The sequence below is a fragment of the Urocampus carinirostris genome, chromosome 7 (genome assembly GCF_059441175.1).
Source record: "Urocampus carinirostris isolate Australia breed hairy pipefish chromosome 7, RoL_Ucar_1.0, whole genome shotgun sequence".
Classification (NCBI taxonomy): Eukaryota; Metazoa; Chordata; class Actinopteri; order Syngnathiformes; family Syngnathidae; genus Urocampus; species Urocampus carinirostris.
Window position 1 is genome coordinate 23,670,233 of NC_142355.1, and position 17,153 is coordinate 23,687,385.

A 17,153-nucleotide genomic window follows, 5' to 3' on the forward strand; every position below is an offset into this window, starting at 1 on the left:
ACCAAATATTTTGCTTTTGGGGTTCTGCCCAATTCGAACCACGTCATCCTCATCTTTACCTACAAACCAGCGAGCTTTTAACGGCTCACTTGCAAGCGCGCCTTCGTTTTGGATCTCATACCGCTCCACGGGAGAATATGAGTGGCTTTACTCGCCGAATTTGATGAACCAGGTCCGTTTTTGGTTGCTTTTTGAGTTGAATCCGCGAATGACCTACTTTTGTTCTTCCTTGCCGCGGTTTTGCAAGTGTAGTCATTGCTCGCATCGGTGCAGGCGAAACGGCGCTTGCAGCATCCTTCGCTGCCCTGCACGAGAAATGTGTCATGGTTTACTAACTTGGACTTGACCTGGATGCTTCGTGGGTGGAGGCTGACATTTTGAAGAGTGCACGGTTGTGACCTGAGATCTGAATGTTCTCACGGTCAAGTTTCAAAGGTGTGCTCCAGGCAGTGTTGGGTGCATTACTTAAAAAAAGTCATTCGTTACACGTAGTAGTTACTTCGTCTAAAACGTCATTGCGTTACCCCTTCAGTTCACTGAGAGTAACCATCAAGATCAGTGGTTCCCAACTGGTCTGACTTGAGGGCACTCCATTTCACCCTAATGACAAGCTGCGACCTGACTCAAGAAGAAAAAAATCCACTTCTATCCAAAGAAATGATTGTGCAGTTTAAAGCAGAGGTAGTATAATATATTCATCTTTCTTCCAAAAAACAAAAAAAACGACTTCAACCACCTTATATACTCGCATATAAGCCTAAATCACATATAAGAGACCCTCAAATAACTGTTTTAAAATAGCCACATACGAAATTACATTAAATATTTAGTGTGTACTTGATATGTTTTTTTAATCGTGAAGTTAATAAAGACAAAGATGCTAGTAAAAAGCTAAAAAAAAACATTTGAAACCCTTTGCTGTACCTCTTAGCAGCGCTTCAATGGCAGACACCATTACATCATTAACGTATTCCGCGATTCTTTCCTTCTTGTCATAGTTTTTGTCACGGTTGCCCATTGCCCTCACTTGGGCCTGCTTGTTTGGCACCAGCTGATTGACTCACCTCCTATTTAAACTCAGTGCTATTATTTACTCCTCAGTCTGTCAACAAACCTCTGCACTTGCAAGACATGTATTTTGTCTCTGTCTGGTATCCTGCTCGTGTATCCAGTATCCGGTATTGATCCCCTCTGTCCCGTCCTGTCCGGTATCTTGCTCCAGTATCCGGTATCGATCCCGTCTGTCCTGCTCTGTCCGGTATCTTGCTCCAGTATCCGGTATCGATCCCGTCTGTCCTGCTCTGTCCGGTATCTTGCTCGTGTATCCGGTATTGATCCCGTCTGTCTCGTCCTCTCTGGTATCTTGCTTCAGTCTTCATTACACGGTATCGATTCCGTCTGTCCCGCCCTGTCCAGTATCTTGCTGTTGTATCCAGTATCGATCCTGAATATACTGTCCTGTATCTTGCTCCAGTCTCCGAGATTGATCCCGTCAGTCCTGTCCGGTATCTTGCTCGTGTATCCAGTATCAGGTATCGATCTTGTCTGTTCCGTCCTGTCCAGTATCTGCTCGTGTATCCTGTATCTGGTATCGATCCCGTCTGTCCTGTCCTGTTTCGATCTCTCTGGCTTCCTGTTTTCCCGCACCTGACTTCTCTGTCTCACTTCTTCCGCCCAGCGATCGCCAAATCACTGGCGTTTCTGTTTACGTGCATGGCTGCCCCATTCCCGTAAAATAAAGCTTGTGTGAAAACGTTACGCGTCTGGGTCCTCCGTCTGTTCGGGCTCTGACAGTTTTCCAGGTTTCCTTCTCCTTTATCTCAAATGTTCTTGAAACCCCTCATTATAAGCATAAAAGATATAAAACCAACAAAATCACAATAAAATGAGTTGTGGTGCCTCTCAAACGCGCCGACTAAATGAACAGGAAGAAGAGATCAAGCCGGGCATTAGCGGCATCTACTGTTAAGGAGTGTAATTGACCCTGAGATTTTAGCTTCTTCATAGTATTATTTTGCTAAGACAAAGACCTGCGACTGACTGAAAAAAGGTCCGTGACCCGCTCTTAGGTCCCACCAGTTGAGAAACACTGATCTGGATCATAGGTGGGCGCTACGGTGCTTGATGGCCGCATGTCCTGCAGGATTTTGGACGTTTCCCTGCCCCAATACAGGTGATTCCTTTCACCAGGTTCGTTAGAGAGCTCCTTCCAGTTAGCCAATGAGCTGATACTAAGTATAACCTGAGTTGAAGAAGAGAAACCTCTCAAATGATGCAGAGGACAGGAGGTGCCCACCTCTGAACTTGATAATCATATTAAAGCCGCCATCTAGAACTGCGGTGAACCCTTCGCAATCCTTGGCTTGTGCAATCTCGAGAGCTTGCAAATTAACAAGGCCGAGACACTCCATATCCATTTTGTCTTCAAACTACCCGAAGGTTTCCTTATCTGTTTCTGCGTTCAAAATGTTCTCCTTTTTATAAGGTATAATTATTCGAATGAAAAGACCATCATTCAGCACTCTTTTACCGTAAATCGTGTGCTCACGTTTGCCCCATTGATTTTGTTGTTCCTGTATAAGTCCTACCTCCTCCCCACCATGCTGCCTTCAATTCGCTACTGGTGACATACAACCATATATGGGCGTGAAAACTGAGCGCCAGATTTAAGTATTTAGAGCTGTAAATTCAGCGGATATATCGAAATATGTGGTTGAATTACGTCTTCTCGTACTCTGTGCTTGAGACAATGCTACAGTAACTGGATACAGTTCTATTTTCTAGGTACAGTAAACATAAACAAGCTTTGTTACTGGTGAATTGAGGGATGTCAGCTAAGGAGAAACTGTCAAAGATCAGAAGGCATTGTGATTCATGATCTCCTTTCCAAAATAGCAGAGTAACACACCAAGTTGTAACGATAGTTGAGTTAGAAAATCGAAATAATTGCGTTCCAGGAACACGGTCTGTTAGAACGCGTTTCTTGGGTCAACAGTTCTCGGGGGGGTTGTTTCGATTCTGGGTTCCGGAACGTGTCTTGGGGTTTTGTGGTTCTTCCCTTATTAGAACATTGCTTCAGTGAAGACTAATTTACGAGAGTCAAACTTGTTTTTGACTCATGTCTCCCAAAGAGCAGCAAGTAATTGCCTCATCATCTCACACATTCAAAACAAGTAGAAGGATACATCATTTTGAATGACATGGTGGGGAAGTAGTTCTCAAGGAAAGGTGAAGTGTTAGACCTTCCCATGTGGAGTAGTGGATACTTGTGGGTAAATAAGATATCTGAAATTGCCCTTTTATTATCCGAAAGGGTAGCAAAGGTTAGTAATACAGGCGCTCCCTTACTTACGACCGTTCGACTTACGTAAAATGGTAGATGCAAAATTTTTTGGGGGGATGTCAAAATATCCGGATTTTGCTATAAGTTAGATTTTGTATTGTGTGCACCTGTTTCAGAGTACAGGGCATTGCTGTAGTGCTTCTTTCCAGCGTGTGGTGGCGCTGTGAGAGGTCACCCATCATCCACCCCAAAGAAGAAATCTGGCTTCCTCTTCCTAGTTTGTGTGTAAACATAACAACGTGTACTGTATCACTGGCACGCTAAGAACTTTGACGTTTTTATTGAAATGAAATGATCTGCATTTATATAGCGTTTTTCAAGTCAAGACTTTCCAAAGCGCTTTACAGTGTGCTTTACATTTCCCAATAGCGGCCGTGCAGCCATGTAAGGCGCTAACCTGCTTATTGGGGGTATTAGGGGTTCAGTGTCTTACCCAAGGACAATTCGACGTGTAACACGGAGGAGCCGGGATTCGAACTGCGATCTCTTGATCCCAAGGCGAGCGCTAATGGTTGCTGTAAAGTGTAAAGAAGAGGTGAGACGTTTATTTTGAAATGAAAGTGAAATAAGAAAGCTCGCTGCGGTTGAGAAAATGGTCGGAACGCTTTTTTTTGGCCACTTTTTACTACGGAGGAGGAAGTTGCCTAAATCTTGAAGCGCATCTTCCAAAAGTAAGTTAAACTTAACTTTATATAGCTTTATAGAGCATATTATTTTATAAAATGTTTATTTTTTAGTAAAAAAACAATACTTAAAAACTTTTATAAACCTTAAACATACAAAATACAGCACTGAAGCAACTTACAAACAAATTCAACTTACGAACGATCATCCGGAATCTATCTGGTTCGTAAGTAGAGCAGCATCTGTACATCTAATTTTTGATTCCAAAAATTGTATCAAATCCGACTTTGTTTATGTAATTCAAATATGGTTAAAAAAGACATATAAGGAGACATATTAAGCGCTTTGAGAAGTCTTCATTGACGCTAAAGCATGGTTAAATGCAGATCATTTCATATCTTGCGGAATTTTTGGGTTTTTGGAAATTTTGGTCATTTTCAAATACTAAAACCTCACTGATCAATCGGTCTATGTGTTGTTTGTGTTTGCTCCAGTCACTAGTCTGTGAATTGCAGCAGAGTCTTGTGACACCCTTCACTGTAAATACACGAATCAAATACCTAAAGTGGTCCTGAATCGGGGTGACGCTACATCTAATGTTCAAATCCCCAAATTGTATCAAATTCTACTTTGTGTAACATTTCTTGTAACTCAACTTTCCTCAAAAGCATGGTTGCTCACACTGCCTGAAAAATTAAAGGAGACATATCCTGCTGATTAACGGTTTTGATAATTTGGATTGGTTTTAAATAGTAACTAAGAACTTGTTTTTTGTTTTTTTTTTTGCTCCTGTCACTCACCTGTGAAAATTCCAGCAGGCGAAGACATACCCTTCTCTTGAAATACGCAAATCTGTCATGACCGGGAAAAAACGTTGGACCCAAATGCGTAACGTTTCACACAATGCTTTATTAAGGGACTAAGGAAGTCAGGGACAGTGGAAAAGACAGCGATCGCTCGCTGGACAGGTGAAACAGGAAGCCCCCGCGGCCGATGACAGATGGCGAGGCGGACAGGAGAACAAAGCGTGATCGTGGGTCGGAACAAGTCGGGTAGCCGGGACGGGAGAACAAAGCATGGTCGTGGATCAGAACAAGTCGGGTAGCCAGGGCGGGAGAACAAAGCATGGTCGAGGATCGGAACAAGTCAGGTATCCGGGACGGGAGAACAGAGCTTGGATCGGGGATTGATACAGGAAACAGAATAAGGATACGGGTTCCCGGGACAGGAGAACCGGGTATCGATCGGGGATAGATACAGGAAACAGAATCAGGCAGGATACGGGTAGCCAGGACAGGAGAACAGAGCTTTGATTGGGGATCGATACAGAAAACAGAATCAGGCAGGATGCGGGGAGCCGGGACAAGAGAACAGAGCTTGGATGGGGAATCGATACAGGGAACAGGTCGGTATCAAAACGGGAGCCAGAGTCAAAAGTGCTTGCTTTGCATGCGCTGAGGTTTGCAGACGGACTGACCAGGAGTGAACGAGAATGACATGCTTAAATAGTAGGACTTATTAGGGAACGAGAGGCAGCTGGGCTGAAAGAGTTAGCGCAGGTGAGGGCAATTGACAAATCATGACAAAATCAAAGATCTGAAATGTCCCTATTTGTGATCCAATTTTAACTGGATCAAAGGTTGTCAATAAGATCAAATTCTTAAATACCAAAATTGGATCAAATCTGTGTGCATGGGGTTTTCCATGTTCCTTCCCTGTTTGAAAATGGTTTATTGAAGACTAATTTATGAGAGCCAAACTTGTTTTTTAACTTATGTCACCCAAAGGTGCCTCATCTTATTATGCATTCCAGACAAGTAGATGGATACATCATTTTGAATGACGTGCCGGGAAAGTAGGTGTTAAGGCGAGGCTGTTCGACCTTTCTGTGCGGAGTAATGGATTCATGTGGGTAGAAAATGGAGTAAATCAAAGATCTAAAATTGTACTAGTGTGATTGTTGATATATCTAATTTCTAGATCTCAAATTTAGATTGAATCTAACTTCGCGTATGCAGAACGGTTCTGCAACTCAAACCTCCTCAAAAGCAATGTTAAAAGGAGACATATCCTGCTGAATCATTTCTGGGGGGTATTTGGGACCATCTTCTTGAAAGGTAAAGGTTAAAGGAATGGTCAATGTGTCAAGACCAGAACGGAGACAGGACCCACTTGCGTTACGTTTCTCTCAGTCTTTATTGGAAGAAAGGAAAGGGTTGCACCCATGATCCAGTGATCGCTGGTCGTGGGAAGCAGGTCGCTCTGAACGCGGAAGTTGGACTTCCGTGGCGAGCGATGGCGGTGTCGGGAACGGATAAAAAAGGGTCAGTAGCCGGGACAGGAGAGCAAAAACGTGGTGGAGATCGGAAACGAGTCAAAAGCCAGGAGGGGAGAGTAGACGTGGTCAGGATCAAGAGACGGGCCGAAGCCGGAACAGACGGGAGCAAAACAGGTGAGAGTCAGGGTCGAAAAAGGCTTGCCTGGAGTAAACTGAGGTTTGCAAACGGACTGACTAGAGGTGACAGAAAGGAGTGGGTTTAAATAGGGACAGGGAGCCAATCAGAGTCCGAAGCAGTTGGCGCCATAGGAGCGGGCACAGGTGCATCACATCAGTAATCATGACAAAATGGTTTGCATTTATATTGCGCTTTTAAGTCACTGAAGACCTCCCAAAGCGCTTTACAATGTGCTTCACACTTACCCATTCACACACACACTCACACACCAATAGCTCCCTTAGCTATGCAAGGCACCTGTTTATCGGGGGCGTTAGGGCTTCAGTGTCTTGCCCGAGGACACTTCGACATTTAACTCGGAGGAGCCGGGATTTGGACCTGCGACCTCTCAAGATGAGCGCTCTACCACCTGAGTTACTGCCGCCCAAACAAGGATTAGCAATAACTAAAATTCTGGACACAAACATATCCTGCTGAATAACATTTTGGGGAATTTAGGCCATTTTCAAATCTGACTTTGTATCTAATCACACAGTCACTATGTTTTTTTTTTTTTACTCCAGTCACTCTTCTGTGAAAATTTGTGTACAACCCTGTGAAAACAACTATAACATTGAGACCCTTTATTGTATATACGTATATCAAAGATGAGAAATGGTCACAGTGTGATTTAATTAGCACGTGTGCGGCACAGTTCTGAGGTCATGAAATCGAACCTTCCTGTGTGGGGTTTGCATGTTCTCCCCGTGCTTGTGTGGGTTTCCTCTGGGCACTTCGGTTTTCTCCAAAAACATGCATGTCAGGTTAATTGGCAGGTCCAAATTGTCCCTAGGTGTGAATGAGCGAGTGAATTGTCTGTCTGTGTGTGCCCTGCTACTGGCTGGCAACCAGTTCAGGGTGTCCCCTTCCCACTGGCCGAAGATGGCTTGGATGGGCTCTAGCACCCCTGCGAACCTACTGAGGATAAGCGGTGCAGATAATGGATGGATGGATTTCTTTACATACTACAGGCTGCTAAAACATGGTCAGCAGGCCATAAATGGTTCTCGTGACAGAATAATAATAATAATAATAATAATTTCCTTTGTATTGTCATTCTTTGTAAGAACGAAATGTCGATACACCTGACCCGTTGTAGCGAGACGATGCAGCCGCAGCCAACAGAGGGCGCCGCCATTTTACCAATGTTATAAGTCTTAGGTATGACTCGGCCGAGGCGCGAACCAGCGACCTCCCAGTCTCAAAGCGGGCGCCTTACCAGAATACAGTATGTATTATTGTTTGACATACAGTATATAGTTTAAACCCTTTTAATGTACATGTTTTGATATTTAAATAAGAAGTTAATTAAAGTTATGTTAAAAACTACAGGCTACTGAAATATGGTTGTTCGCCATGTACTGTAACTAATCAATTACAGAAAAATCCTTACACAACATATACTTTACTAAAGATAAAACGTAGTAGCTTTCCATAAAGTTAGTTTAGACCTAAACACAAATGTTTATTTTTTAGGAAATATTTTTTGCACTATAATCATAATTTAGTAAGTAAAATTGCATAATTAATAAGCAATTATTATTTATTATTTTTTTTTTTTTTTAATCATTTTACAGGCTACTAAAATACGGTTGGTAGGCCACATATTGGAATTTAAGTCCACAAAAATTCATGATTTAGTTTTTTAATTGTTACTTTTACCATTTTAAAAAGTTCATTTGTATATTATAATAGCTAAAAAATGTAAAATGGATTAAAGAGAATCACCAGTACATATTGCAGGCGACCAATATATTGTCGGAGTCCTGCAAATGGCCCCTATGCCAGAGACTTAACACCATATTTCATTGTAAACCTTTTTTGGCCTCAAAAATGATTTCCACTTTTTTTTTTTAGTCCTTTTATCAATTATTTTCTCTATCTGTTGGATAGGACTATAATTATTCCGCTCGTGTTTCGTTTTTATCTGAGGTCACTGAGTGCACCAATTTACGATGGTTGGATGTCTATCCTTGCAGTCATTGTAGCGCGGAGGGGATTTACTACTCGTGCCCTGGGGGCCACTCTTTTCACATAAAAACTCATTATAGTCGACTTTCATGTCATCTCAACCTAAACATGATAAACCAAGACAAATAAAGTAGAGTTTCATGCGTTGGTCCTTTTCTAAATTTGCTATTAAAATTCAGTGCGCCGTTGTTGTTTTTACTCACCAAACTTTGCAGCGCATGCATCATCCTGTCACCACACTCATTTGGCATCCAACTGAAGAAAATGTCACCCCTGTCCCCTCTCCTCCATGACGTCACCTCCCAGGGTCAATTCAAGGATACCAGGACCGGGGGGAGAGATGCAATTCAAATCTGCCGTGTTTTAGCCCGGTGATGCAACCGAGGAAGCTAACGCTGCCTCAGCAGGATAAGGACAGCTGCGACTGACGGATTTTCGGCTCCGGAACTCTAAGGAGCGCTGCTTAGTGACACTGTAGGAATTCTAGTCATGAGTGAGCTTCTTTTCCCAATACACAATCTATTTTTTGGGACCATTTGTTGCAAAAGCAAAATGATATTGGTGCTTCTCTATTAAGCCGCAGTGACTTAATTACAGCGGCCGTTATTTTGTTGGAGACTGGTAATTTCAGCAATAACTGCATCATGTAATGATTCACTAATTCTCCCTGTGTGCAAAAATAAGAGAAGCGAATGGCTTCGCGAAAGAGGTCTCCACATGATGTAACGGGGTTTAAGACTACACTGAAAACTCAAACCATACCCTCTTGTAATACAGTACAGTCTCGCATATAAGCCTGCCTTGTATATAAGCCGACACTCTAAAGCTGCTTTAAAATAGCCACATACTCAAAAAATTATACACCAATAATACTAATGAAACGTGTACCTAAAGTATAATTATTTAAAGGTGTATATAGTAACAAATAGTACATAAGTAATTAAGATAAAAGGAAAACAGTTTTAAACCACTGACAGGCAATTGTACCTTTAAAGCAGCTTTTTGTTGGTAGACACTCGCACACCATTTACCCACTTCAACTTGATTATTCTTGTCACTGTTTTCCTATTTTTATTCCCCTTATCCCCGTGAGCAAAATCAGGCAATAAAACACACCAAATCACAATATAATGAGGCGTGATCCCTCTCAAACGCTATCAGGACAGTGCCGATTGACAGGAAAAATAAATTAGGCAATGGGAGAGCACAAGGACACAGCAGGTCCGTGGGCTATTGGGTGACTTAAGTGCCTATGCCTGCTTTATGCCCCCTTGTGTTCAATCTGTTTTATGCGCACATAAGCTCACGAACAGATTTCAGAATTGTATTTTCATATATGTTAAAAAACAACTTGTACAAAAATTCAATAATGAAAAGAAAATCTTTACTTTTCCATGGTTAAATGACATTTTATTTTGACTATATCACAGTACAATAACTCTTTTTTTCCCCAAAATGACTAAAGGCACAAAAACACTATTTTTCAGAAAATACATTGATCAAAATTAGACAACAACAATGACTTTGGCAAAAATATAAAACAAACGGAAGGTTACAACAGTCAGCAATTAGTAAGAAGGGTACAGGCTTCTGCTGTCTTCAGCACATCTGCAGCCACTGAATAGCACCAGGCTCTCATACTGTTCTGGTATGATTTTGGTCCATGCTTCTTCCAGCCTCCTCCACAGTTTGGTGATTGTAATGGGTTCCTTGACCATAACTTGTAGCCTTGTCCTGCATGAAGACTGCAAGGTCATAGGGCAGGGGTCGGGAACCTATGGCTCGCGAGCCATATATGGCTCTTTCTACGAGTATCTGTGGCTCAGAGACAGATTTGATTGCATGCAAAATTTCTCCATCTTGTCCAAAAGTTATTTCGTCTATCCTATTAAGTTACACGTAAAGCTAAACCGAAACTTACTGACAAACGATTACTTCGCAGTATATATATGGCACGTTTTTCACTACAATTTACAGTCAAGGTGTCACACAAAAAAATGGGGAAAAAAAAAACTCGTTTTAGCTGTACAACGCTAAAGAATCCTTTATATAAAAGTTCACTATGTAATCTGTGTTCAGTGTTCAGATACCTTATGATGAATCCACAGAACTGTAAATACGCCAAAACACCGGAAGAGAACTTAGTCATTTGATTGGGTGAGTGGGAGGGATGGGTGGAGCTATGCAAAAAGTACAAGCACTCCCTCCCATCTCTCGCCAAAGGTAAGCACATAAGGCTCCCTATTCTCAGAATGTTGTGACGTTTTTACAAAATAAATGCTTGCATCTGGTTTTGAAACCAATATGTATGATAAAAAAGGGTCAAAAGGAGTTTAACCGATCTTGAGTCATTGCAAGAAAGAGACAAGTTTAAAGTGGTATGTTTGTTGATTTTGGGACAGGGGCTCTGGCATTATTCTCTTTTCATAATTTTTATCAAATCATCAAAAATAAATGTGCTGAAGACTAAGCTTTTGTCTGGGGTGCGGGTTTAGCAATTTAGTAAATTTGTCTCATAATATATGGTGTGGCTCTTTCCCAAAATAAAATTAATATTTTTTGCTTTTATGGCTCTTTGAGTCAAAAAGGTTCCCGACCCCTGTCATAGGGTGATGAACGCAAGTAAGGAACCATGTGTTGTTGAAGATGGTTCTAATACACATTTGCAATCACTCGGGCATGTAGCTCTACGAGAAGCCCAACTCCTGCTGCAGAAAACATGCCCCAAACCATGACATATTATGAACTTTTTTCCACACTATGGGTTTAGTCTTTCTCTAAGGTGTTGCCTAAGATAATGCCTCACATCAGACCCAAATCATTTAAATTTTCTTTAATCACTGAAGTGAACTCTGGATAAGTTTTCCGCTGTTCACAAAACATGCTCCACAGCAAAACTCTAGCTTTTTGATTTGTTTTTGCTAATGAGAGGATTTGTCACTGCAGTGTGGGCCTTCAGTCCGAATTCTCTTAAACAGCGAGAAACTGTATGACGGGGCAGATCCTTTATCACAGGGGTGTCAAACAGGCGGCCCGCGGGCCGGATCAGGCACGCTAGTGGATGAATCCGGCCCCTGAGTCAACGCTGAGGAAAGCGCAAGAGAAAAATGAGCTGCAGGTTGAAATATGTCCACTTGATGTTGCCAAAGCCAAGTGCCTCTCACAAAGACGCTGTAGTTGTCTGTCTTTCTTTTTTTTCTTTCTTTCTTTCTTTCCTTCCATCTTTCTTTTTTTCTTTCTTTCTTTTTTTCTATCCTTCCGTCTTTCTTTATTTCTTTCTATCCTTCTTTCTTTGTTTTTTTTCTATCCTATTTTCTTTCTTTTTTTCTATCCTTTCTTTCTTTCTTTCTTTCTATCCTTTCGTCTTTCTTTCTTTCCTTCTGTCTCTCTTTCTTTATTTCCGTCTTTTCTTTCTTTCCTTCCGTCTTTCTTTCTTTCTTTTCTTCCGTCTTTCTTACTGTCTCTCTTTCTGTCTCTTTTAGAACGCTCAACTTGTCTTGGTATGGTTGATAGGGCCATCTTTTTCGTTTTCATCTGGACAACCTGCTGCCGGATGCTTTCAGCCACTTTAGAAAAGCCAACCATATTGCAACGACAGTGGAACTGGAAGTCTGTACGCCAGTGAAATAGGGGTTGACAGATAATAAAGCAAATTAGTATCACCTGATGGATTTGCATTATTTAGTGGGAGGGACCTGAAATTTTTACTGGAAAAAAACATAGTAGGATACTCATCAATTTCTCGGATAATATATCATTGATTTTAAGTTTAGAAAGTTGCACATATGCTCTTATTTAATCCATCAATCCATTTTCAGTGCACCACTTATTCTCACTCACGAAGGGTGCTGAAGCCCATCCCAGCCATCTTCAGGCAGTGTGGGTAGGGGACACCCTGAACTGGTTGCCAACCAGTCGCAGAGTACACAGAGACAGACAATTTACTCATGCAATCACACTTAGGGACAATTTGGACCGGCCAATTAACCTGACATGCATGTTTGCCTGGAGCAAACCTACGCCGGCAGAGGATAAAATACAAACTCTGCACAGGGAGGCTGGTAAATGGCAATGAACCCTAGACCTCCTCAACGTTGGGTTGATGCGCCCCATTTGTACTTTATGTCAGTTAGATTTGTGATTTTGTTAACCTTGAACTCTCCCGCTTTGTTTTTGTATTTGCAACCTAATTTCTTGCGGTTCTTTTGTTTTAATTCTCTAAATATCCCGCTATGGAAAATAATATATATAATAGGTGGCCCCACAGGTTGGTGGTTATAACAATCTTGTATCCTGGAGGACTTTAACAAGATCATCATCCCCCTCCAACAATTAAAAGATCGTTATTTTGTCCTCGTATTTAGGCCTATTCTATTGTGTTCTGGCAGTCCCTGGCCTGGATTAACCCCATATTTTTGTGATCACAGCTTCTAGTTACATTAGCAAATAGCATTCCTTTGGTGGTTAGCTTGGCTTTATCAGTTAACATCCCTATAGAAGTTAATACTAAATAATTTAGCAGCTGCCGCCATTTTCATGGTCTTTAACCACTTATGCCAAGCATTGTGGACTCTGCACCTAGCCGCTAATGGATTAGCATTAATGGCCAACATTAAACCTGCAAAAAAATATGTGTACATATATATATATATATATATATATATATATATATATATATATATATATATATATATATATCTCATCTCATCAGCTACACCGCTTATCCTCATTAGGGTCGCGGGGGGGCTGGAGCCCATCCCAGCCATCTCTGGGCAGTGGGCAGGGGACACCCTGAACTGGTTGCCAGCCAATCGCAGGGCACACAGGGACAGACAACTCATTCGCTCATTCACACCTAGGGACAATTTGGACCGGCCAATTCACCTGAAATGCATGTCTTTGGAACATGGGAGGAAACCGGAGTGCCCGGAGGAAACCCACGCAAGCACGGGGAGAACATACAAACTCCGCACAGAAAGTCTGGAGCTGGATTTGAACCCACGACAGGTTCCCATGACATGAACTGTGCCGCACAAGCGCTAACCACTGCGCCGCCGTGCTGCCCATATATATATATATATATATATATATATATATATATATATATATATATATATATATATATATATATATATATATATATATATATATATATATATATATATATATATATATATATATATATATATATATATATATATATATATATATATATATATATATATATATATATATATATATACACACAGACGATCCCCTACTTACGAACAAGATATGGACGATTGTCACTTCAGTGCTATATTTTGTATGTTTAAGGCTTGTTTAAGTGACCTGTATTGTTTTGTACTAAAACAAATATTTAATAAAATAATATAATAATAATAATAATAATAATAATTTCCTTTGTATTGTCATTCTTTGTAACAATGTACATAGAACGAAATGTCGATACACCTGACCCGTTGTAGCGAGTCGGTGCAGCCGCAGCCAGAGGGCGCCGCCATTATACCAATTAGGTATGTCTCGGTCGATATGCTCTATAAAGATAAATAAAGTTGAGTTTAACTTATTTCTGGAAGATGCGCTTCTAAAGGTCCTCCTCCGTGGTAAAAAGTGGCCCAAAAAAAACTTTCTGACCATTTTCTCAACCGCATGAACCTTTCTTATTCCACTTTTCATTTCAAAGGAAATGGATCACCTCTTCTTTACACTTTACACCAACCATATTGAATGGATGCATGAGATATTAAACAAGAAAATTGTCAAAGTTCTTAGCGCGCTGGAGATAGTACAGACATAGACAGTATAGGGTGGATAATGGGTAACCTCTCACAGCGCCACACGCTAGTAGCGGCAGAAAGAAGGACTACAGTACTGTCGTGTACTCGGGAAAAGGTGCACACAATACAAAATATAACTTACAGCAATGTCCGGATATTTTTCGACAACCCGCCAAAAAAAAAAAAGTTTGTATCTACCGTTTTACGTAAGTCGAATGGTCGTAAGTAGGAGAGCGTCCGTATATACATTATATATATAATATATATATATTAGTCATAGTACATTTTATACAAACATTCATGTCAGTCTTTATAAGTGCACATTTTCCATACTGTGCAGCTGTACCTAATAAAATATCCGACAAGTGCAAAGATAGACGACCATCCCTGCGCTGTCGTAAATCCAATTACTAAATATACTTGCTTTTATTCCATAGAGAGAGAGCCTCATTTGCATTTGTCTGGATATGCCGAAAAGACGATTGTAAAAATAGGTCCCAAAAATAAAGAGATTCAAGTCAGCCGGGAAGCTTCTCCGATACCTATTTACTGTAAATGTAATGAGCGCCATTGTCAGAGTGATTAATGTATAGCCGTCCTAACGATGAAGAACAGTCCTGTGTTGCTTTGCTTTATGTCAGGACGTATTGTGTGCAGTGCGCGCTACTAAATCTAATTTTATCAGAATTATAAAGCAGAAGAAATAAATGCTACACTGAGCACAGGTTGGCACACCATATTGTTTGTGGCTTTTTATTCATACACAGCACACTAAACCACAACAACAACAACAACAACCTCTAATTGGTAAAAGGAATAAACAACATATTTGCACACAAAAATACAATAATATAATACATAAACATGTGTCCAAAGAACCTCATTTTTTAAGTGCCTACCCCTATGACATTCTGTTTCTTGCAGGAAAAACATATTCAAAATCAAAACACAAAATCAGAATCTTACCCCTCAAAAGGATTATTATAGAAAAAAATAAATTGCATTTAAAACTTATAATGATATTGCTAGCAGCTCATATAACATGTAATACCCAAACAAACCTTTGATACGGTATACTAACCCTCTTTAACATATTTATCTAAAATACATATAGTACAAAGTTTTTTAACTGATATGAATTAGGGAGGCAGCACGGCAGCACAGTGGTTAGCGCGTGTGCGGCACAGTTCTAAGGTCTTGGGAACCTCCTTTGTAGGTTCAAATCCAGCTACCGGACTTACTGTGCGGAGTTTGTATGCTCTCCCCGTGCTTGCGTGGGTTTCCTCCGGGCACTCCGGTTTCCTCCCACATTCAAAAGACATGCAATTCAGGTGGATTGGCCGGTCCAAATTGTCCCTAGGTGTGAATGAGCGAGCGAGTTGTCTGTCCCTGTGTGCCCTGAAATTGGCTGGCAACCAGTTCAGGGTGTCTCCTGCCCACTACCCGATGATTGCTGGGATGGGCTCCAGCACCCCCGCGACCCTACTGAGGATAAGCGGTGCAGATGATGAGATGAGATGATTCTCAAAGGCAGCGCTAAAGTCCAGCAGCAGCAAGAAAAAACATCACAAATTAAATGAGATTATCTCTAGCTCAGCTGTGGGCATCATTTTAGTAAAAAAAAAGAAAATGGGTTAAAAAAAACAAGATCCCAGCTGTGATGCTTGTTTTTGTATTAAATTATTTGGGATATGAAAAAAAAACATGATTCAAATGAATGGGCTCCACTTGAATTGATTATTTTCTCAACTACTGCTCTGTCATTCCTGCTTGGATATTCAGATTGAGGGCGGGAAGTGAGCTTTTTTTGTTTTTTCTGTTTTGAGGAGTCACTAGAGAATCGGATCGTTGAACCCTGTTTAATATACGAGCGTGTAGGAGGTGGCAACTCAAAGAGGGACCCCACCTCTCTGTTTACGGCTGAAATAGATGTGTCCCGCGCTGTTTTCTCACTGCTGTCTCTGTGATTACTTCGGGGGCCTGGCCGACTTCCAGCGCTTTCTAACGCCGGTTAGATGTATGGATGCAGGCTGCCGTTCTCTCTTTCCCGTTGCTCCGTCAAACGGAACTCAGCATTTCTAGTGTATTTCCCAGTGGATGGATGTGGCAGGCAGTAAGGGAGGGGACGTATATCGCATATGGGCTTTTGGGGATGGGGGGATAGAATGCTTTTCCCAGTTTCAGTGCGGTCATATTTGGAATAATTCTTTGTATTATACTGTAATATTTAGTTATTTTTTTCTCACTGAACAAAAATAAGCTTTGCCGGCCCCTGCTCGCAGCAAGAGTTAACCGGGGATAATGGATCACGGCCGAACAGGTACTATTCAGTTTAGGCGTAAAGAACCCCCAACAAAACATGACACAAGTTTGCTCTCGGATCCCGCTTTTAGAGATTGTCAGTTGGGTATAATGGATCACTGAAAGAAAAGCCCAGTTTATTTTAGGCGGGTCACAGTGGCGTGTATAGCGGCCCAAATCGAAAAAAAAAAAAAAGCGCTCTGCTAGCCCCCGCTCGCAGCGATATGCGATCGGTACAATGGATCCCATCCGCACAAGTGCAGTTCACTTTTTGGTGCACAGAACAGTAAAAAAGTGCTGCCAGACCCGACAAAATTGCGCACTACCAGCCTCCGCTCACAGAAATGTGTGAGCAGGTATAATAGATCATGGACGATTGCACTGAACAAAAATATTTTCCCTTCGATCCCCCGTATACCTGACCAACAAAACATGCTACAAAGTAGATGAATCAGTCCCTTAAGATATTTCTCGTTAAGAAGTCTTTTCAATGGTGGTTCTGGAAAAGTTTAGTGTTTAATTTCTTAGCAAGATAAGTAAATCCAAATGTTCTGTTTCGAATCACTTTCTGATTCATGATATATCTGTTTGTATAAAGCAGTATCATATTTCAATTTTTTCAAAACAAAATGTAATCTC

At 41.1% G+C, this 17,153-nt stretch overlaps 1 protein-coding gene across 1 annotated transcript in view; it reads left to right on the plus strand.

The window, feature by feature from the left end:
* Positions 1-17,153, plus strand: part of tln2b (talin 2b) — a 204,872-nt gene that overhangs the window by 99 nt on the left and 187,620 nt on the right. The window lies entirely within an intron of this gene.